At 31.4% G+C, this 22,958-nt stretch overlaps 2 protein-coding genes and 1 long non-coding RNA gene across 30 annotated transcripts in view; 2 read left to right on the top strand and 1 right to left on the bottom strand.

Annotated features, from left to right (window-relative positions):
- The window catches only part of LOC126720924 (receptor-like protein 6), a 224,904-nt gene that overhangs the window by 133,435 nt on the left and 68,511 nt on the right, over positions 1 to 22,958 (top strand). For 10 of the 26 annotated variants that reach the window (XM_050423836.1, XM_050423834.1, XM_050423835.1 and 7 more), the window contains one exon: positions 9,511 to 9,674. The exons of 13 other annotated variants lie outside the window; for them this stretch is intronic. The gene's annotated coding sequence lies outside the window, so the exon portion shown is untranslated. Of the gene's footprint in view, positions 1 to 5,602; positions 6,145 to 6,262; positions 6,429 to 9,510; positions 9,675 to 9,775; positions 10,361 to 22,958 lie in introns of those variants that run through there. 3 more of the 26 variants (XR_007653732.1, XM_050423809.1, XM_050423804.1) reach the window with 3 other exon arrangements.
- The window catches only part of LOC126720923 (receptor-like protein 6), a 142,619-nt gene that overhangs the window by 65,283 nt on the left and 54,378 nt on the right, over positions 1 to 22,958 (top strand). The gene's annotated exons all lie outside the window — the stretch shown is intronic.
- Positions 1 to 22,958, bottom strand: part of LOC126720934 (uncharacterized) — a 159,688-nt gene that overhangs the window by 131,859 nt on the left and 4,871 nt on the right. The window lies entirely within an intron of this gene.

Here is a 22,958-nt window from a genome sequence, read left to right as displayed (position 1 = left end):
AATGTAAAAGTTTAAATATGTAATACATACTTGCAAGAAGAATAGAGGTTGTAGGCAGAAGAATATAAGAATAAAGAAAAATAACTGTATCGTAGGTATTTATTATGAATTATTTGAGATATATATAGTCCACACTGAAGAAGTTGATATGAACAAAAGTCTAATGTTAGTATAATGTTAATTGAATAGAATTTTATAAGAGACCTTTTTTAAGTGTACTGTGTTGTTGTTGGGTTGCTGTTTTCTTTTAACATGTAGTATTATATGTTTTTTTAAATTGCTGTTTTCTTTTTACGTATAGTAATATAATTATAGGAGAAGAAAATAAGAAAAAAATTGTATCTATTTTGAATCTTGTGGGAATAAAGGAGCCAAGTAGGAATATTGGACCGTGGGCCATGCTCGAGGATGTAGGGTGGCCCAAGGATGGTTGAATAGTAAGGTAAGCTTGTAAAGCAATGGGACAAGGACAAGAGTAAGTAATGATGAACAAAGGTTGTCTCTAGAGGATCTAAACTTCCTTGGGAAACGCTGTGAGGGTACCATGCTTCTAAGGATAAGCTTTAGATAAAAATGTCCATAATGAACCAGGAAATATCTGAGAAGAAGGCTGCTACCACCACATTAAATGTTTTGCACCTAACCCACTGGCCGCATTTATGTGGAAATGATACTTGAACAGTGATATTGAGCTTTACAGCTACACACAAAGGTTCCAGGAGGGCTCTGATGGGACAAGCATCTAAAAGATTACTTATACAATCAACAGATGGAAGGCTGAGATTGAAAAGGAATAAGACTATATAAAGAAAAGACCCTCGTGAGAAATAGGGGGGAAAATCACTAAGAGAGGAAGAAAAAGGGAGAACTTCTTGTACTAAAAGAAACTTAAGTGAATATAAGAACACTTGATCCTCGGACTTGACCGAGGAGTATTATTCCTTTCAAATTCTATTTTCTTATCTTTTGGTGCAAACCTAATTTCTTGTGGCCCATATATGATTTGCTAAATCTTACCTGTAATATCCACTCTCTAACAAATATATTGTTTTGGGCTCGTTGTCATATATATATATATATATATATATGTGTGTGTGTGTGTGTGTGTGAGAGAGACCATAGATGTAGACCATTCCACTGCTATCACTACAAAAAACTGGACCTATATGTAGAAGGGATGATTCAAGCAACCATAGTTGGGTCTAAGTTTATAAATTAATCTTTTAGGTTAAGTGGTGTTACTATACGGATGGATCGGATTAGAGGGTTTGTTAATACCCAAAATTTGAGAGAAAACCCCAGCCTAAACCAAGCATGTGCCTCGGGTAAGCATGAAGGACCCATGGGTTCTGAAGTCCCAAATTACAAGTTTTATAGAGCTCTAAGCCCATTATAAAAGATTGTGAGAGTTAGGCCCTAGGCCTTGTGATTCGGCCCTTTTTGAAGGAAATTTGTAACAGTTCTATGGCTAGATATAAATAACATTTGCCAAGTACTTTTGCTTTATAATTTGATGTTATACTATGTTCTTGCGTATATTTGTGGGTTGTTGGATTGCTTGCTTATGCACAGATTGGACCAGTAAAAAGTCCTCATTTGGTTGCGGTGGGACCAAGCCCAACTCTCTGTTCTCTTAGCATCTCTATATTAGCTCTAGTAGGCCTCAGTTTCAGTATCTATAATTGGACCTAGGCTTGGCTGAATCAGAAAAAAGAGCCCGATGGGAGTTTTTTTTCAATCTAACTCAACCCTAACGATTTAAGAAAATCCCAACCTCAACATACTCATTAGATGCGTTGGATGGGTCAGTGGGTTGAAAAAACTATCAAACTAAACTTAATCCCACCTAAGGCTTAATATAAAAATCTAATTGCCAAGCTACAAAAACCAACCCAAAGCATTGGTTGGATTGGGTTGGGTTAATTAGGTCGAATTGATTTCCTTGGTTGGCGGGTTGTATGCACATCTCTAGTTACATGAGCTTATTATGTGAGGCATTGTCTATTCAGCAGATAGGTTGCTTGGCTAGTTGGCTGTCCAGTTCCGATTGATCTCTCCTAGTCCTAGGCTTGCATGCACCCTTTTGACGGTTACTCTAATGTTGAGTTGACCTGTGGAAAAAATTTGAAAGCTATTTTTTTGTCAGCTACCTTGCAGATACGTATCAATGCTGAAAGTCAATAATACACGTTGCTATGACTGTTCTAATTGAACATTTTGTCTCAATTCTTAAAATAGCACTTTCTAATTTTTGTTGGGCTTTGTGGAGCCTAATTGTATTTGATTTGGTTGAAGAACCGACCCGACCCAAAATAATGTTGCATGGTTTTTAATGGGAGATTTTCTGAGGCTTAGTCTATGGAGTAGAGGCTTGGGCCGATAGGCCAAAATTTTTGACCCGTTTTGTAGCCCATTATGAATCCTATGCACATGATATAGAAAATGCAATTTTGGTGATTAGGGTTTTGTGATTGTAGTTTTTGAGAGAGAAAAAACTTTATTGCCGCACTTTGTATTTTTTCCCTAATAATAGTGAAATCCATGCAACTCCGTAGACGTAGGCAAATTGCCGAACCACGTAAATATTGTCTTGTGCGTGTGATTGTTTTTCTTTGGCGTGTGTTTTCTCTATTTTTGTTTCTCAAAGATTGGGAATTTCAGGTTAATTCCCTACAATTTTAACAGTCCAACAGATGTTCCAAATAGGAAAATCGAACAGAATGCAAGTGGATGACATTATCCAAAATGATGTAACCAATATAGCAGTAAAAGCATGAATATTTGGAGAGAAAATGAGCCACAAACTTGGAGATAGAACTGTTTTTTTAACATTGATTTCAATTGGATCATATGGAGTGCCGGCTTTGGCACTGGGAATTTGTCTTTCTCAATGTTTTCTACTTATATACTAGAGGGGCTTTGATATATATCAAAGGTCAATTACAGCTAATAAGGCAGAAGTCGACGGAACAACCAATAACTGGGTATATTATAAATAGCTATAGATTGTCTCAATTTTACAGACAGCATAAATTAGCGAGGTGTTAGCTTAGCTAGGCTTTAATTGATGAAGGTGGCACTACCAAAATCTCAGATTGTGATACTTTCATTGAGGGGCCTTTCTTTACTTTTCCTACTACTATCACTCATAATCGTTGTTATCAATACGAACACCCTCAGGGGCGGAGCTAGGGGGGGTCGAGAGGGGGCAATTGCCCCCCCTGACCTCACCCAAACCCCACCCCCTTAATATATATATATATATATATATCTTTCTTTTAGATTTAGTCTTGCTTTATATATGTTTCTGTTTGCTCTAAGCTTATGGTCTTCAACTCTGCATGTAATTGTGCTACGGGGCTGTCACTCTTGGCTCCACTTTTAATACACTTTTCTTGGCCGGTGATCAGTAAGAAGCTCCATTAACTTCGTATAATAATGACTATATATTGATTTTTTTTAAAATCTTTTACTTATTTGAAAAATATACTTGTAGTCACCTATGAAGTATCTTAAGTACAACAACATTTATACTAAATCTAACGTTACACACGAGGGGGGAAAAAAAAAAAAACTTAACACTAACATTATATTTTATATGTTAATCAATTTTTTTTAATTAGTTAAGTATTTTTTTTAATTATACTAATTAAAAAAATTGAAATTGATTTTGTCTTCAGCTCTTTATTTTCATCTTGCCCCCCCTAAATTAAAATCCTGACTCCGCTACTGAACACCCTAGTGAATGGACCTGATGGTATCATAGTGATGTTGAACAAGCTTCATGGCCACAGGTAAGCAGTAGGCACTGAAAAATTACTATGCATCATCACTAATATTGCTGCCGTATTTGTGCAGAAATTATGATTATAATTTGCTAATGTGACTAATTATTATTTGTTCTTAATTGGGTTCACTATTAACATTACTTTTTTACTTACTAATAATTACTCACCAAATCAGAAGTTTATAAAATAATTTGTTATTCTAGAATTTTTCATAAATGAATGTTTAATAATTTTTTTAAAAAAATTGGTGATTCATGTTATATAGCAGTAGTATATTTTTGGAATGTATTTGGTTGGGTGAGGAGGAAGGAAAATAAATAGTGGGGCTCAGGTGTTTTCTCTTTAGGCCTTCCAAAATTTTTTCTAAAAAATGAAGAGAAAACTGAATGGAGATAAATTTTTTCATAATTGACAAAAATGCCCATATGCATGTGCACATGAGCTTCTTCAATTTGCCTTTATTTATTTATTTTTTTTCTCCCATGTTGCCTTTTTTTTTTTCTTTTGATTTTCTAGGCCTGGGCGTTGGGCATCCTTTTTTTTTTTCCTATTCTTTTTTTTTTCTTTTTGATTTTCTAGGGTTTGGGTGTGATACATATATATATATATATATATATTTTTTTTTTTAAAAAAAAAAACTAGACGTGATTTCTTTTTGGGACATGATTTTTATTTTTTTTAATAAATTTGGGTGATTGCTTTTTTTTTTTTTTTTTTTTTTTGTTATTTGTCACTTTTTGTTTTAATTAGACATCATTATTTAATAAAAGTATATGAGTAAATTTATTCAAACTCATTTTTTCCATCTTTTCATTTTTTCACTCTCAACCAAACAAATAGGAGAGAAAATAAAATCTTTTCTATCCTCCCACTTTTTATCTTTCCACAATTTTCTATCCTCCTACTTTTCTATTCCTCTAACCAAACAAACCCAGAAGTGACATTTAACAATTACAAGAATTTTGTATTTTTGACAATTAAGAAGGCAAAAACTACGTACTTATTCTTACATTTTGGGCCTATTTGCACTCTAGTTCTCATATATATTTTTTTGAGTTTTTATCTTGATTCCTAAATTTTAGAAATCATTTTTAATTTAGTCTTTACTGTTATTCACTAACGAAAAGTGCCTTCGTAATACATGGAATGCACATATAGCATGTTAGATAATGACATGACTAATAAATAAATAATAAATTTATTCAATAAATATTTAAAAATAACACATCAACATTTGAATTGAATAAAAAATTAAAAAAATTACTTTCCGAATTTTAATTTAAAAAATAAAAAGATAAAAAATAACATCACAAATATCAAATCTACCAATCTCTAATTTCGGTAGACAAAAAATCAACCTACTATTGTACTTAATAAAAAACAATTTGAATCCCCAAAACCCAAATCAAAACTCTCTCTCTCTCTCTCCCCCTCTCTGTGCATTGTGATTGGACAAGTTGAGCCATAGATAGCGCCACCACCACCATTGGCAATGGCTTTGCACTCGATCTCTTCTTGCCTTAAATGTCTGACTCGTTCTCTCTCAATTTCATCATCTTTCTCTCTCCTCTCTTCTCACTCTCTAAGCCCATAACTAAAAACCTAAATCCATAGTGATTGGTTAGTTTGACACGTCTAATAACACATCAACATTTTAATTGAAAAAAAAATTAAAAAAATTACTTTCTCAATTTTAATTAATTTTTTTTTAAAAATAAAAAATAACATCACAAATATCAAATCTACTGATCTCTAATTTCGGTGGAGACAAAAATCAACCTAATATTTTACTTAATAAAAAAAACCCTTTGAATCCCCAAAACCCAAATCAAAACACCTTCTCTCTCTCTCTCTCGTTGTGCATTGTGATTGGACAAGCCGAGCCATAGATTGTGCCACCACCACCATTGGCAGCGGCTCCACACTCGATCTCTTCTTTCCTCGATGTTTGACTCGTTCTCTCTCAATCTGATCATCTTTCTATCTCCTTTATCTCTCCTCTCTCTCACTATCTAAGCCCATGACTGAAAACCCAAATCGATAGTGACTAGGTAGACTGACAGGTCTAGATCTAAAAGAGAGAGAGAAGCACAAAGGAGATCCAAGTTAGAAGAGGGTTGATTGGATTGGGTTTTCTCTAGAATCTATGGTGGATCTTTGGTGCTGGGTGGTTGAGTTGTGTTGAATCCGTGTTTGATGATTTTGGCTGAAATTTATGGAAGAACAAATGCCTTTGCCTTGATCGATGCTCTCTCCCCTTTTCAAGTCCAAAGCAAATGAGGCGGTTTCATCTGCAAATAAAGTTGATCGATTCTGTTGTAGTTGACCAGTGACACAAGTAGAAGCAAAGAAAATGGTGGGTATCACATGATCCAACGAGTTTTTTGCTTTTTCTTTTATTTCTTTTGGTTTCTATATAATGGGTGTTTTGTTTTGTTGTTGATTAGGTTGGGTTTTGATTTAATTTGTTTCAGGCATTGGTTTTGACACTCACTACTATCAGAGCTTGTAAAAGTGGAGAGGACTCCTTTTTGCCGATCAGCAATTGATGGCAAAGTTGAAGACCGTGAGACTGCTAAGGGCTTAATGTTCAGATGAAGATGAAGATGTCAGGGCTTAATGTTCTTACTCAATCTCAAGGTAAGGTCCAACGGAACCACTCCTTGCTTTTGGTTAGTTTCTAAGTGACATTCTTGACCATAATGACCTCATTAGAAATATAGAATTATAATTTTGAATGTAAGTTGATTCATCATCTGAAAGACACGTTAGTTGATTCATTTTGAGTTTGAACTTCAGAACTAGGAAAGTCTACAATTTTGTGTCTCGAAACAAAGAAATTTATTTGTCTATAATTTTCTTTATTGCTTTGATCAGCAATTAGAATTCAAAAGTTGCTCATAGGGGTAGCTTTTAATCAAATGCCATTATGCTTTATTGCCATCAAAATTCAATTACACTTTCCATGCCAGCTGAAGTTTTTGGTATGCTTTTTGTTATGCATAGCGTGTTCCCGGTGCGGTGTAGTTTTGGGTCATTTTTAGCACTGCACTTGCCGGTGCAGTTTAGCCAAAATCATAACCGCACTACACCTCATTTTTACGATCACATGTGTGATGTGGTGCAGTTTAGAATTTAGCCAAAAGCATAACCGTACTGCACCTCATTTCACGGTCACATATGCGATATGGTGTATAAGATGCAATTTGAACGGTTTGAAGCCGGTATATTTTCCAAATTTTGGGCTTTTCCTGCCCAGCCCAATATTTTCCCTTTGTTTTGGATCAAGTTTTAAACTACTGAGTTTGTTTTTCTTTATTTTGGGCTAGTTTTCTTAATCAACACTTGCTAGGGTTATCAATTTTTTTTTTTTTTTTGAAAACTAGGGTTATTAAACTATTAATAATATATTTAATATTAAAAAATATATATTAATATATATATATATATATAGAAGGTGTGGTGCGGTGCGGTTTTCTTATTATAAAACTGTAAACTACACTGCATCATGCGGTGCAGTGTGTGTGGTACACTATTACTTGCGGTGCTGTGCGATGTGGTTATGTCATTTTGCGGGAGGTTTTGGTGTAGTTTTTGTGATTTGTACAGTTTATGCAGTTTGATGAAGACCCCTAGTTATGCACATTTAACAATGCTATAGTTGGGATCCATTCACCTGAATCTAACCCATCATCTTCATTCGACAGGTTACACTTCTTCTGTGACACTGCTATACTACGACTTGAATTTACATTTTCCTTCACCTTATTTCATTTAGTGAATCTTGCTTCAATTTATCAGGCTCTCCTTAATTTTTTTTTGATAAGTAATAAGGATTTATTGATATCAAAAAGAGAGAGACACCCAAGTACACAGGAAGTATACAAGGGTGTACAAATCAAATACAAAAATTACATAAATCAAGTAAATCCAAAATAGAAGAAAAAGGTTGGTTTCTCCACTTATCAGGCTCTCCTTAATGGCTTTAGGTGGTACTGATTATAGTTATGTTTCCTTAAATTGGTTATAGTTCAAGGAATAGGCATATTTAGTTTATGCCTACGAGGAGATTTTTCTTGTTATGGACGTCTTCATTCATCTCTTCATTTGTTACTTGAGAATCTAATTTCTTCAAATTTGGAGGTTAGGAGTGCTGCTGAATTGCTGATGCCGTCAAAAGTGTCATTTCTGCTACCTCTGGTTGTCTGATAGAGAGCTTGTATGGTGCAAACTCAAATTTCCAAAAATTTTAAGATGCATGACTGTTGTCAAAAAACCCATTTTAGAGATTGGGACTTAGTTTTGGATATGCAGACTATGTATTGATTCCATTTATCAGTAGCTCACAGAATATTTTCCCTATCGTAGGAACTGGTATGACTACATATCCTTGACTCTGGTAACTATTTAGTGAAATTAAATCACTTATCTTTTTTATGTGTCGTGAAGATGGTTTGTTCCAGGAAAACTTTTTAGTTTGTAGCTCTGCTTAGAGATTTTATCATTATCTTTTCTTTTAAGTGTAAATTGAAGTTTTTCTCTATTAATTCTTTTACAGTTTTGATTTGTTTTGAAATAGCGACTTCTGTCTTTTAGCAATGCCTAAACTGCGTATGTGTCCATAATTTATCTTCTCCGCCCCCCCCCCCCCCCCCCCCCCCCCACATACATAGTTTTCATTTCTTATGTTTGTTCTTTGTATTCTTATATAGTTTTCATTTCTTATGTTTGTTCTTTGTATTCTTATATTAAGTAAATATCCTGATTTAGTAGTTCCCTTTCAATGATCATTTATTTTTCTTGCTCCAGATATTGAAATAATTTATGCTTAGTTGCTGGTACTCTCTGTCCATAGTTAATCAAAGGTTCAAAACAGCTGCGTCTTTGAGTGTTTGTACATATACCTCAATAGACCACTTAAGCTTTGGTCACTGAAACAAATGAGAATAATTGAATACCTTGAAGTTTGAAACTTATAAAACATATAAAATAAAAAATAAAAAAATGCAGAAAATATAATGCTTAATTAAACAACAAGAGGCTCATAAATATCTCTTACGTAATCAAATCTCATACATTTACATACACGTATTTATTTTTTTCTTTCTTGAAAAAAAAAAAATTCTCATACATAATTAAACTAACTAAAAAAGTTCATAAAATCTCCTAAAAGTGGGATTTAAAAAAAAAAAATTTATGAGAAAGCCACAAAAGCAATTTTGTTAAGGAATGCATATTCCACCTGAAATGTTAGAATTTTGACCGAGACAGAATAGAGGGTTTAATATGCTAGTTTATAGACCAGAATGGAATATACCAGTTGGAATGGAATGGAATTTAAAACATTGTCTACAATCCATTCCTCTCTCTTTATCTCCCTCATTACTTATATATACCTTCTTCTTCTTTTGCGCTTCCATTATATCTTTTGTTCCCAATTTATCCTTCCCTCTCCACATTATGCCAGTTTCTTTGTGTCCCTTTTTTTTATTTGTTATAGAGAGCAATGAAGGAGAAAAGATAAACAAACAAATTTGATATTCCTTTTTCCTTTTTTTAGCCTAGGAAATCAAGAGACTCAACTTATTGCAGTCAACTAATTACAAATCCTTTACCTCCACCAAGCTGAGCATAGTTATTTTGTGCTTTTGTCTGTTTTCTTATATATATATATATATATATTGGAATTCTCTGATGTAAACTATTATACTTAACATCTCAGGCTGGTGGCCCTTTCTATCTAGTGTTAACAGGCTCGAGGGACAGAACTCATTCATATTTCAATGGACTGATGGAGATTCCATGACTGGGTGGTAATATAACAAAGGCACTTCACCTTTTTGCCCTGAAGAGGTTTTGATGAAAGAGCAACAGTCAGTCTTCTAGGTACTTACTAGCTAGGCCTTTTCTCATTCTACAAACTTGTTTTATACAGTTGAAAAAGGTTTGAAATGTTTTTTGGTTGCATGTTTCTTGATCATCTGAAGATGCACACAACATTGGGAAGATTGGCTGTAAGTTCATATAGAAACACCTCTCTAACTTCAAGGGGACAGGGCAGCCTGACCCAACCACAGCTTTTGATTTCCTCACTGAGACGAGAATAAGGTGCCAAGACAGTAATAGATCCACCAGTCAGCCTTCTTCTCAACTCATGGAATCATTGGAAATGAGTGAGTCTGCATGAATTCACAGCCAATCATTAAAAAGGGGAGAGGACTCCTTTTTGCTAATCAGCAGTAGCTGGCTAATGAGAAGACCGCAAGACTGGTAAGGGCTTATGCTTCAGATGACAGATCAACCGCTAGACTGGACTTTGCTTGGGCAATGACGAAGATACCAGGGAATAATGTTTTGGATGGATCTCAAGGTCAGGTCCAACGGAACTGCTCCTTGCCTTTTGTCAGTTCTTAAAGTGACAATCTTGACCATAATGAACTCTTGACATCTTTATTTTTTCATACAAGCTTCTCCTTAAGTTCAATGTTTGATTGTAGTAGCAATGACTTCTACATTTCTTGCGTGTACTAATTTGAGTCTATATATAATGGCAACGGCATAGAGTAGAGATATGTTATGGCTGTTGAGTTCTTTAGAAATATAGAATTCCAATGTTTGGAATGTTACTAAAAGCTAACTAATATTTGGGAGCTTATATTGTATTAATTTTAATTGGGGCTTCGGAGAATTCACATTAGAGTCTACACAATTTTAACTAAACGAACTCTAAAAACTCTACTTTTTCTATTTTAACAATCACATACCTACATCAACCTCAATATTTGTTTTTTTACTCTAATGAAAATATTATTTTTTTTCCTCGCTTTCCCATCCTATTTCACGGCCGCTCATAACACCACCGCACACTCACACAACCAAGCAATCTCCTGCCATTGAAAACCCAGGCCTTTGAACACTGAATTCACTGTCAAACTCATCCACCAAATCTATAAAATCAGTATACTCTTCTACCAAATCAATAAACTCAGTAAACCTTCACAACAAAATCAACAAATTTTCAATCAAAATCAGTAAATTAAGATGAACAGAGCGTTGCCCATCTGCCAACAGAATCAGTAAAGCCACCGGTGATGGTAATGACAAAGGATGGAGGTTTTATTCAAAGGAGAGAGAGAGAGAGAGAGATTTTGGTCTAATTGAGGTAGAGAGTGTCAGTGAGGAAAAGAAATGAATTTAAAATTGGCTGAAATTGGTTTGTTAATGGGCAGTATTCAACAAATGTCTTGAAACTGTTCATTTGTTAGCTATTTGGGACAAATTATAAAGGTGTTCTAAGGGACTTTAGCTATTACTTTTGGACTAAATTGGATTTACAAATTGCTTTTGCCACAGAGACCAATGTGGAAATGGATGTGGTTCTCTATAGGGAAGTTATTAACAGAGTTCTTTCTTCTTTTGGATTGGTTTTTCTTTGAAAGGGAACATCCTTGGAAGGTTTCGGATGTCATTCCCTTCAGCATGAAAAGATTTCCTCGCTACGAATTTGTACCACATGCTTACGACTCTTAAACATCTCCAGATAGTCTACAACATAGTCAAAATCTTAAAAGAACACTAGAATAAAATGGTATTAGTCAACTGATTTTATCAGCAAATTTCATGCTCACAACTAAAAATGAAAAATTATTTGAAGAATAGAGGAAATAAAAACGTAAAATTCCATTACTATGTCACTTTAAGCTAATAAGGAAAAAGGAATGAGCATGCACCATCGGGTTTTTATTTTGAATACAAACAACGAAGAAGGCCTATATTTTAATCACTGCCAGAAGCAATGTGTTCTCATCAGTATAGTGAGCATAACCATGAGTTATGTACTCTTGCACCTCTTCTATAGTTCTATTGCCTCTTTAGTTTACTTCTTGTGCTTATAGGCTTCCTCCTCTCTTGCCGATTGCATTAGTACATTCTTCAAAAACAAAAAAAAAAAAAAAAAAACATTCATTACAAGAGTACTCATCCATAATGCGATTAGATACTTCAAACAAGATACCATGTACATTTTCCAACATACCACAAAACTTGAGTCAGTTTACTTCACTTTGGAAATACAATTCCGTCAACCATGAGTTATGGTCTCTTACAGAGAATCATGTTCATGTTCTAATGCAAAATAGTAGATGATTAATATACATCGTTAATAATTTAAGAAAACAGAGAAAACTCAATAATAAAATTCAAGGCTAGTACTTAGAAAATAAATTTTTACAATGATTCTTAAAATATTGTACAAGAGTTCCTAGAAAGTAAACAACAATTATACCAATACATTAGTATTTTACATGTTATTACTCCCACAAGAAAACAAAACCAAATTTCTTCACATGGCAATATTCCATAAAATCTATTCAGGCAGTAAGTTACCGCAACTATATCTAACCTACACTTACACTACCATATTTCCAAAAAATAAAATATTAATAATAAATAAATAAAATCTAGCACAACCAAGCATGCTACTCGCTTTATAAGAGTGAGTATAGGGGTAGCAGCCATTATGTTTGAAACAACAATAGATCCAATTTCATTAATAAATAATAAAAACAATAGATCCAATTGTTCTTATATATCTTTTGGAATCATTAAACTTGAACAAAATGCTCTCCCATTGCTATATATTCGCAATATTTATAAAATATTAGCCAATTAACCTTCATTTTTCAGCAGAATATCAAGATCTCATAAGCCAGTCATTAATTTTGGCTACATAGAGATAGTCCTTCCAGTGCTAAGAAGGAATAAAATGTTACGCATGGGGGTACAATGCCATGGAACACAACCTCAGCTTCCATCCAGACATTATGTGAAGAGGAAGCGCCAATTGAGTTATTTTCATCTAAGAACTTAAGTGATGGAGTGAACACAAATAAAGAAATTTCTTTTTTTAATAATTTAATAGTTACAAATATGAGAGAGGTAGGATTTGAACCCTAGTTTTCATAACGAAGAAGAGTATGATATGCTACCATGTTATAACATTTTTGGCAAATAAAAACACTAATATTAGAAAGAATTCATCTTCTTTTAGCAAAAAATATTTTAATCACAACCACACCTTAATCTTAAAATTTTGGGTCAGCTATGGATATTCAAAGATTAGCCATGGCCCATTGAAAGGTGCAAATATTTTTTTTTTCCCGTTCTATATGCATTATTTTAAAGACATTCTACATGTCACTATGGCTAGACTTTGTTGTACAGGTCACAAAACCGGTACAAAGTTACAAACAACTCCACTATTCCATCACAGTGAAAGTAATAGATTATATCATTTTTTTTTGAGAAAGTAGATTATATCAATTGATTTTGGAAATTCCATATTATTTTGGTCATTCCAGCAAATTTACCTTTTGGTCCAAATGTTAAACAAAAAAACAAAACAAAGCAAAATGAGGCTTTGTAAGGGAGGGGGACAGTGTCGTCTTGAAAATGTCTTGCCATCAATGAACTCTTCCCAAATTCACCGAACATTAATTAAAGCTGCCAAGGCATGACTTGTGAGGGGCATCAACTTTTCTTACCGCTCCCGTCAACAAGACTGCTACTTGTTCTTGTTTTCTAATTGCTTCACTGCCAGTATATTCTTTGAAAATTTAAAATAGTAAACTGTAAAAGACTTTACTTCAACACTTTTTCCTTTTTATTTATTTTTTTTAGAGTGAACACTTTTCACTTTATATACACGTTTTATGGGGTGTTTATGTAGAGGTGAAATAGGATAGATGGAAAACTTTGAAGAGAAAATGGAAAGAAAAACCTTTTTGAAGTGTATTTGGTTGGGTGAAGAGGAAGGAAAGTAAATCGTGAAGTTTGAGTGTTTTCTTCTTGAGCCTACAAAAAAGTTTTTTCTCCAAAATGAAGAGAAAATTAAAGAGAGAAAATGAGGTTGCTTGATGGACAAAAATGCCCATGTGTACTTGCACAAGGGCAATTCGTCCAATTCTTTTTTTTTTTTCCTAGACATTGCCTTTTTTATTTTATTTAACAAGACATGATTTTTATTTTTTAATAAATTGGGTGATTACTTTTTGTTTTAATTGGCTATCATTTTTTAACAAGGGTGCAAGAGTAAATTTATACAAACTCACTTTTTCCATCCTTCCACTTTTCTACTTCCAACCAAACAAAAATGAGAGAAATTAAAATATTTTCTATCCTTTCACTTTTCCACCCCTCCAACCAGGGGCGGAGCTAGGGGGGGTCGAGAGGGGGCAATTGCCCCCCCTGACCTCACCCAAACCCCACCCCCTTAATATATATATATATATATATATATATATATCTTTCTTTTAGATTTAGTCTTGCTTTATATATGTTTCTGTTTGCTCTAAGCTTATGGTCTTCAACTCTGCATGTAATTGTGCTACGGGGCTGTCACTCTTGGCTCCACTTTTAATACACTTTTCTTGGCCGGTGATCAGTAAGAAGCTCCATTAACTTCGTATAATAATGACTATATATTGATTTTTTTTAAAATCTTTTACTTATTTGAAAAATATACTTGTAGTCACCTATGAAGTATCTTAAGTACAACAACATTTATACTAAATCTAACGTTACACACGAGGGGGAAAAAAAAAAAAAAACTTAACACTAACATTATATTTTATATGTTAATCAATTTTTTTTAATTAGTTAAGTATTTTTTTTAATTATACTAATTAAAAAAATTGAAATTGATTTTGTCTTCAGCTCTTTATTTTCATCTTGCCCACCCTAAATTAAAATCCTGACTCCGCTACTGCCTCCAACCAAATGAACCCTAAAGGTTTTTATTTTTATTTTCAATAAATAATGGAAATCTTATTAGGAAAAAGTTAATGGATGATCTAAGGATATTTTTTAGTGCACTATTTTATGAAAGTTTTTATGGGAAAAGAAAGAGAAAACAATTAATGTTTTGATAACATTTTCTATTTTCCATAAAAGTAGTATCAAAACTTTCGTGAAATGGTTTATTATTATTTGTTGGAGTAAATTATATTATTTTAATGTGTTGTATGTAAATATAAAAACTGAGATGTGGTGAGTTGTAAAATGGTATGGTAAAATAGATAAAGTAGGTTTTTAGAGTGTAAAATGTGTATTTCTTTAAACACTCGAATATGAATGCTTTGAGTCTTTTATGAATATGCAAACCCACTTATGACACTAATGACTACTTGATTGATATGGTCTCTAACTGTACACATCGTGTATACTTTGGTGACTATTTTTCATGATTTCATAATTTTTTTCCACTTTCTCTATCCTTGATCCTTGTGTGGGATACTAATGAGTAAATTTGGCTATATATGTAATTATAAATGAGTTTCTTTTAAAAAAAATTATTTGAGCAAAAAGAAAAGAAATAGAGATCCGTGTAACACGATTGCTATATGATAACATGTTTGCTACATAAGCATGATAAATTGATAACATGATTGCCACATGAACATGATAAATTGATTAAATGATTGCTGGGTGAATACAGAACCCATAAAACATGATTCCTACATCTTCAGTTTGCAACGCAATTTGAAACAAACTATTTTATAATCCAAAATTCACACTGCATAATAGAAGGAAGAATATAACACTTAACTTTCCAAGTCTTTGGAATTCCAAACAATTATTACAAAAGCCATGGTGAAACGTTTTTCACAATTTTATACCTCCGTACCACACGTCTTCAAGATTGAAGGAATCTAGCATATTAAAGGCTCAAAAAACAGTAGTAATATATATATCCTCCTATACTAATTTTAAGAGATAAAGCCAATAATTAGACTTTTCTTAGCTATTACTTTGACAATCTCGGCATCCATTTTCTGTGTTCTATTAATTCTACGCAAAATTTTCCCACTAAAATAGGCAAATTGATGGGACAGATTTTGCTCGTCCCACCAGATCTTGAATAAAATGTACATATTCATTTAAATTATTTAATGTCTAATATACTATTTATTGATCATCTTGCATATTTGTTTTATTATCCCTTAAATACTCTCTCTCTCTCTCTAGTATTATTCAATTTTATGTATACTAGTAGAATTCTTGTGCCATAAATTAAAATTTTATGTAAAAGAAAGAAAATGATTTTACTAATACTATCAAAACCATATAATAATTAGTGAGTCATGAGTAAATTAACTATCTTAATAATTCCCCTAAAAAAAAAACTATCTTAATAATTAGTTAGTCACATGACAAAAACTCTTTAATTTTACTTGCAATATATCTTCAGTCACAACTTGAGCACGACATGTAACATGCAATTTACTACATTAAAACACAAAACTATAATAGATGATCAAAAACTAAGTATTAAATTTTATTTTATTTTATTTTTTAATATTTAATATATGAACTTTAGGTGTAATAGAATATTAAATTTATTAAAGCTTAGGTAATAGACTTTTACTTGGAATAAACATCTTAACAACTAATAAGCAACTTAATATTTTGGTAATAATTAATATATCTACTTAACATAAGCAAAAGATGGTCACTCGGGTGAGGGGATTTGAACTTTGGATGTATTAAAAATATTAGGAGTTGTCAATCAATTCAACTACAAGACTCTTGGCATCCAATCTCCATTTGTCAAGTCCATTAAAACAACATCCTTAGAAAAGTGAAAAATATAAATAAAGTTAAAATTGGACATGAAATGACTAAATAATAAAAAAATTGAAAATGAAAAAAAATTATTTAAATTAAAGAAACAAAATGAAATAAAATTAGAGGATATAATTTGTAATACATATAATTTTTTAATAAAATTTTCTTCATGTAATTATTAATTTTGTTTTTGTTAAAAATAAAAATGATTTGAGCAAAAAGAAATATATAACATTAAACAGTCCCTGCTAACCATTACTACCCAGACAAGATGGTTGCTAGGCATTTAATGATTGCTTGCTACATGTTCAATTTGCAACGACTCAGTAGTCTGAACAAGCAATTCTATAGTCCAAAATTTGGGGCAGATAATAATAGATGGACCCCGCAGAAAAACATGACTTCCCATGTCTTTTCACGTTAAACGTCAACACATTATAATCCAAAATTTAGGCTGGTTAAACTCTTGTAATGGTGAAATACGTTTCCAAAGGGTGAAGGAATCTCGCAGCAGATCAATGACTTTAAAAAGAGGACTTTGGGTAGAAACATGGACAAGTCTTTTGACTCTTTTCTGTAGCAAATGAGAACTGACCAATTCAAATATTATTTTTACAAGCTGATGGTAATAAAAAATTAAAAATATATCCACTAAAGGTATCAATACGAGTGAATCTAGATCTAAGGTATATGAAATTATTATGATACTTGTTTATAAGGATTTTTTAATTTTTTACATCTGAGCCGGATAATCTGATTTTTTTCGACTTTCAAAACTAGTTCTTATAAATAAAAAAATAGAGTAATCCATCCAGTAAAAAAAAAAAAAAAAAAGTAATCAAAAAGATATTAATTTTCTGTCTTTGACAGGTGACCATATTTCCACTGATGACATTTTCCATGTCTTTGACAAGTGACCCACACAACTTTAATTTTCTCATGAAACACGAGTCCTTAATTTTCAACCTTATTGACCAAAGACTTTTACAGGATTAAAGTCTTTTAAGGTAATGAGAAGGTAAAGAAAATTAAAGCACACAACCCATAAAATACGCTAACAGTAGGGACTAATCAAAAAGAGATTAATTTTATATGATGTCTTTGACAAGTGACAACATTTCCACTGATAACATTTTCCATGTCTTTGACAAGTGACCCACAAGACCTTAATTTTCTCATGAAACATGAGACCTTAATTTTCCATCTTATTGGCCAAAGACTTTTACAGGATTAAAGTCTTTTAAGATAATGAGAAGGTAAAGAAAATTAAAGAGAGATGCTACATCAACAATATTTTAACAACAAATCGTAGGTGGTTAGTTGTTATTGTTTCAAATTTCAAACAAACGCTAAGATTACTTTGCCCCAACAATAACAACTAGTAACAACTTGCCACTTAGAATTTGTTGTAAAAATGTTGTAGATATATCAATTTTTAAAATTAAAACGCACAACCCATAAAATACGCTAACACTAGGGACTAATAAAAAAGAGATTAATTTTCTATGCCTTTGACAAGTGACAACATTTCCACTGATAACATTTTCCATGTCTTTGACAAGTGACCCACAAGACCTTAATTTTCTCATGAAACACGAGACCTTAATTTTCCATCTTATTGGCCAAAGACTTTTACAAGATTAAAGTCTTTTAAGATAATAAGAAGGTAAAGAAAATTAAAGCGCACAACCCATAAAATACGCTAACACTAGGGACTAGAATTCTGACTTGTTTATACTACTATTTAAGGAACTTCCTCTGTTTGGACCGATTTTTTTTTTCTTCCCAAAAAATACCCTTGCAACCTAAATTTAAGTAGATATAAAGCTTGAAGATAACATAGTAAAAATATATCTTTAACTCTCACCTATAACCTTGCCTATAAATTCAACCTTACATATATTAAGTTTGCATGGGTTTAAGGTACATATTAATTTTAGTAATGCATCGAAAAAGTGCATTGATTCAAGTAATACTCATTACACTCTTGGGTATTTTTGTGATTAGAAAATGTAGTAATCTCAAATTATAATTGATGCAAATTATTAAATTTTGCCCAAAAAATAGAAGAGTCTCTGAGCACGCGCGAGAGAGGCTAGTGGCTGATAATCGTGGTTATGGTCTCCTGCTGGGTTGAATCGGTTAGAAATTAATTTATTACAAAAAAAAAACACACACACACACACACTCTCTCTCTCTCTCTCACACACACACAGATATATATATATATATATATATATAATGAATCGATGAACTAAAACTTGAACTTGTGGGTTCCAGTTAGTTTGAAACTCTCTAATAATAATAATAATTAAAAAAAAAAAAAAAAAAAACTAAAACTTGAATCCAAAAACTTCATCTAAAGCTGGTATAGGCTAAGTGAGATAAGTATAACAGAAATGATAATTCCCATTTTATTTTTTATATTAATAACTAACTTACTTATTTTTTTTATCCAAAAAAAAAAACTAACTTAAATGTAAATATGATTTAATCTACAATTTTGTCCTTCCTCCCTCTTATTTGTTATATAAATAAATTGAATTACATTTGTGTTTATTTAAACATTATTATTTACTTTGAGTAAAAAGAAAAAAAATGGAGATCTATATAACATGATTGCTATATGATAACATGATTGTTGGGTCAATACAGGGACATAGATAACATGATTCCTACATCTTCAGTTTGCAATTTTGCAATTTGAAACAAACTATTTTATAGTCCAAATTTCACGTTGGCTAATAGAAGGAAGACTATAACACATAACTTTCCAAGTCTTTACTTCTAGAAAAGAAAAAAAAATCAAAAATAACTTTCCAAGTCTTCAAAATTCCAAAGAAACGTTCTTCATGATTTTATACCCTTGTCCCACACGTTTTCAAGATTGAAGGTATTTGGCAAATCAAAGACTTAAAAAAACAACAGTGATATATATATATATATATATATATGTGTGTGTGTGTGTGTGTGTGTGTGTGTATTTCCTCTCATACTAAATTTAAGAGATAAAGCCAATAATTAAACTTTTCTTAGTTGTTACATTGACAATCTTGGCCTTGTTTGATCCATTTTGTGTGTTCTATTCTATGCAATTTTTTCCCATTAAAATAAACAAATGAATGGGATAGATTTTGCATGTCCCACCATATCTTTTATAAAATGTACATATTCATTTAAATTATTTATTGTATAATATTCTATCTATTGATTATCTTGCACATTTGTTTTATTATCCCTAAATACTCTCTCTCTCTCTCTCTCTCTCTCTCATAGTATTATTTAATTTTATGTATTCTAGTAGAATTCTTCTGCCATAAATTAAAATTTTATGTAAAAGAAATAAAACATTTTGCTATTACTATCAAAACCGTTTTAATAATTAGTTAGTCAAGAGTAAATTAACTATCTAAATAATTAGTTAGTCACATGACAAAAACTCTTTAATTTTATGTGCAATATATCTTGAGTCACTCGGCATGAGCACAACATGTAATATGTAGTTTACTACATTAAAACACAAAACTATAATAGATGATCAAACAATAAGTATGATATTTTATTTTATTTATCTTTTAATTTTTCATAAATGAACTTTAGTTGTAATTGAGTATTAAATTTATTAAAGCTTAGGTAATAAAGTTTTACGTGGAATAAACATTTTAACAATTAATAAGCAACTTAATATTTTGGTAATAGAGTTTCATTTAAAATAAATTATTTAAAACACAAAACTATAATAGATTATCAAAAAAATATGTATTAAATTTTATTTTATAATTTTAGTAAATGAACTTTAGGTGTAATAGAATATTAAATTTATTAAAGCTTAGGTAATAGAGTTTTACATGGAATAAACACCTTAAAAATTAATAAGTAACTTAATACTTTGGTAATAATTAATATATCTACTTAGCATAAGCAAAAGATAGTCACGTGGGTAAACTGAATTGAATTTTGGTTGTCTTAAAAAAATAGAGTAACCCATCCAGTAAAAAAAAAAAATAATAATAATGTAACGCATAAGAGACAATTCATGCTAGTTAATATAGTGACCCACAAGACCTTAATTTTCCATGTCATGGGCCAAAGACTTTTTGAAACGTTTTACTGGGTTAAAGTCTTTTCTAAAAGATAATGAGAGTTGAGAAGGTAAAGAAAATTAAAGCGCCCAACCCATAAAATACACTAACACTAGGGATTAGAATTGTGTCGTGACTGATAATCTTGGTTTTGGACCTTATGGTCTCCTACTGGGTTCTTGTAGGCCAAAAACCTACCAACTCCTAGCCACAAAATTCACTCCATATTTTTCATCACCCTTTCACAGCATACACAAACCGCTTAAGTCTGTATATATAGGAATCATTCATAGACACCAACCCAAGTAGTTTCAGGATTTATTACATCCATCAACACTATTATTAATGCGAAGATTAGTGATACTTTCCTCTCTTCTAAGAAAATATAGGGCCTGACAACTTTTTGGAGCTTTAATTTGAACAAATTATAATTCACGTTTTTTTTTTTTTTTTTTTTAAAATTTTATAAATAATGCAACAATACACAAAACATACTATATATAGTTTGGATTAACTTAGGTTTGATTTTCTTTAAACAAATTTTAATTAAATTAGGTTTATCCTTCTCTATAAATGATCTAATTGATTCATTGAATAAAACTCACTAAATATAGGCTAAATTAGAAATTTTACTCAAATTTTGCATTGTTCTCAACTTGGTGCTTTTTTTTCACTGTTTTTTCTGTTTTATTTTTTTTTATTTGAGTCCTTTAATTTTCATTCATTTTCAATTTAGCTCTTCCATTTGATCCACCTCATAGAATTCACTAAAACAACATCGTTTTATAAAGTGAAAAATCTAAAACTTATGGTGAGATCGGACAAAATTGACAAAATGACTAAATTGATACTAGATCACAATTGAAAGACTAAAATGGGGGGAAATGAAATATAAATGTTTAATTTGAAAATATATTAAAGTTATGTATTTTGTAAGTTGTAATGAAGGCTATGTTTCTAATAGTCATATTCCAGCTTGGCTACAAAATGGTACCGTATAGTTAATGTAAACAGTAATATTTTGGTTCAATGAGGATTCATTTAAGTTGAGTGACATTGTTTTGATAAGTCTGTTAACTAAATCTAGACGACATCATTTTGATCTTGCTTAGTCTTCCTCCTAGAGCTTCAGCTTCCAAGTACCGTTTGTGAAAATGATTTTTCATGATTATTACACGGGAAAATGAGTACTGCTAATCATAAATCATTTTTTCAATTAATTTGAACAAAAAGAAAGGGATGACATAAAGCTTATTTAGATAACATGATTGCTACATGTTTAATTAATTGCCACATGTTTTGTCTATAACTTTGCAAGTTGCATCAAACAATTCTAATATAGGCCAAAATTCCAAGATTATAGCAATTAAAGAAAAAAATTTCAAGACTTGAATTTTCAAAGTCTTTCGAAGTTCCAAAGAATGATCAAAGACTTGTTAAAACGCTAATAGTATTTAAGTTTTCTAATGGTATTTCCCTTTAAAAAAAAAAAAAAAAAAAAGACTTCTGATGGTGTCACACATTTTCAAAGTTGAAAGAATTTGGCGTATCAATGACTTAAAAAATGAATGATACGCCAAAATAGTAATAACTTAAGGGTATTTATGAAAGAAAATTATTTGCACTTTGACCAAAATTATCAAAAGATGGTTAAAAAGATTAAAAGTTTATAACAATACTAATTTATATTTTCATAGTATTTATTAAATAATAAGAAATATGAGTTTTACATAAGGGAAAAAAACAAATAAACAAAAACAAAATATTTTAAGCACTGTAGAGGTCCCTTCCTTGCTTTCTTTCCCACATTAGAGATGCACAGAGTAGGGGCAACGAGCAAATGCCTCATGGTTTGATATGCTGAACAATTTTGTTACAATCTAAAAAAGATTATATGTTGACCAAGAGTTTTGTAATTGAATTGACATCTCTCCATGTATAATGAGCTTAGCAGCATGTTGTAATTATCTCATATATATATATATATATATATATATATAAGTATAAAGGGAAACAAAACATATTTATCAATATAAATGCCATCCTATTTGAAAGTAGCTCTTGTGATTTAGCATGAAGTAAAATAAAAGTGACAACAATTAAATTTTTGTCAATAGTTGATCTAAAAAGGCTTTAGAAATGTTTCATTGACTAGGAATGAGAATGCAACTAGAATACACAAGAATTTTATTGGCATATATATAATTTCCTTAGCAAAAGGAATGGAAAATATCTCCAAAGTTATTGGAATGACTAAATTGAAAATATATTTAAAGTTAAAGATTGAAATGAAAGAAAGAAAAAAAATTAAATGATTGATTTGAAAATAAGTTTAAGTTGGAGGATGTAATTTGGAGCTTAAACTTGAATAAATACGTGTTATATAAAAATATTCTTTCTTGAATTTTCTTGATTATTGCATGGGATACTAAAGAGTAGATAACTAGATATGTAATTATAGACA

Source organism: Quercus robur, chromosome 4 (assembly GCF_932294415.1).
Source record: "Quercus robur chromosome 4, dhQueRobu3.1, whole genome shotgun sequence".
NCBI lineage: Eukaryota > Viridiplantae > Streptophyta > Magnoliopsida > Fagales > Fagaceae > Quercus > Quercus robur.
Note: the sequence above shows the minus strand (reverse complement) of the source record. Positions and strands in the feature narration are given on the sequence as shown.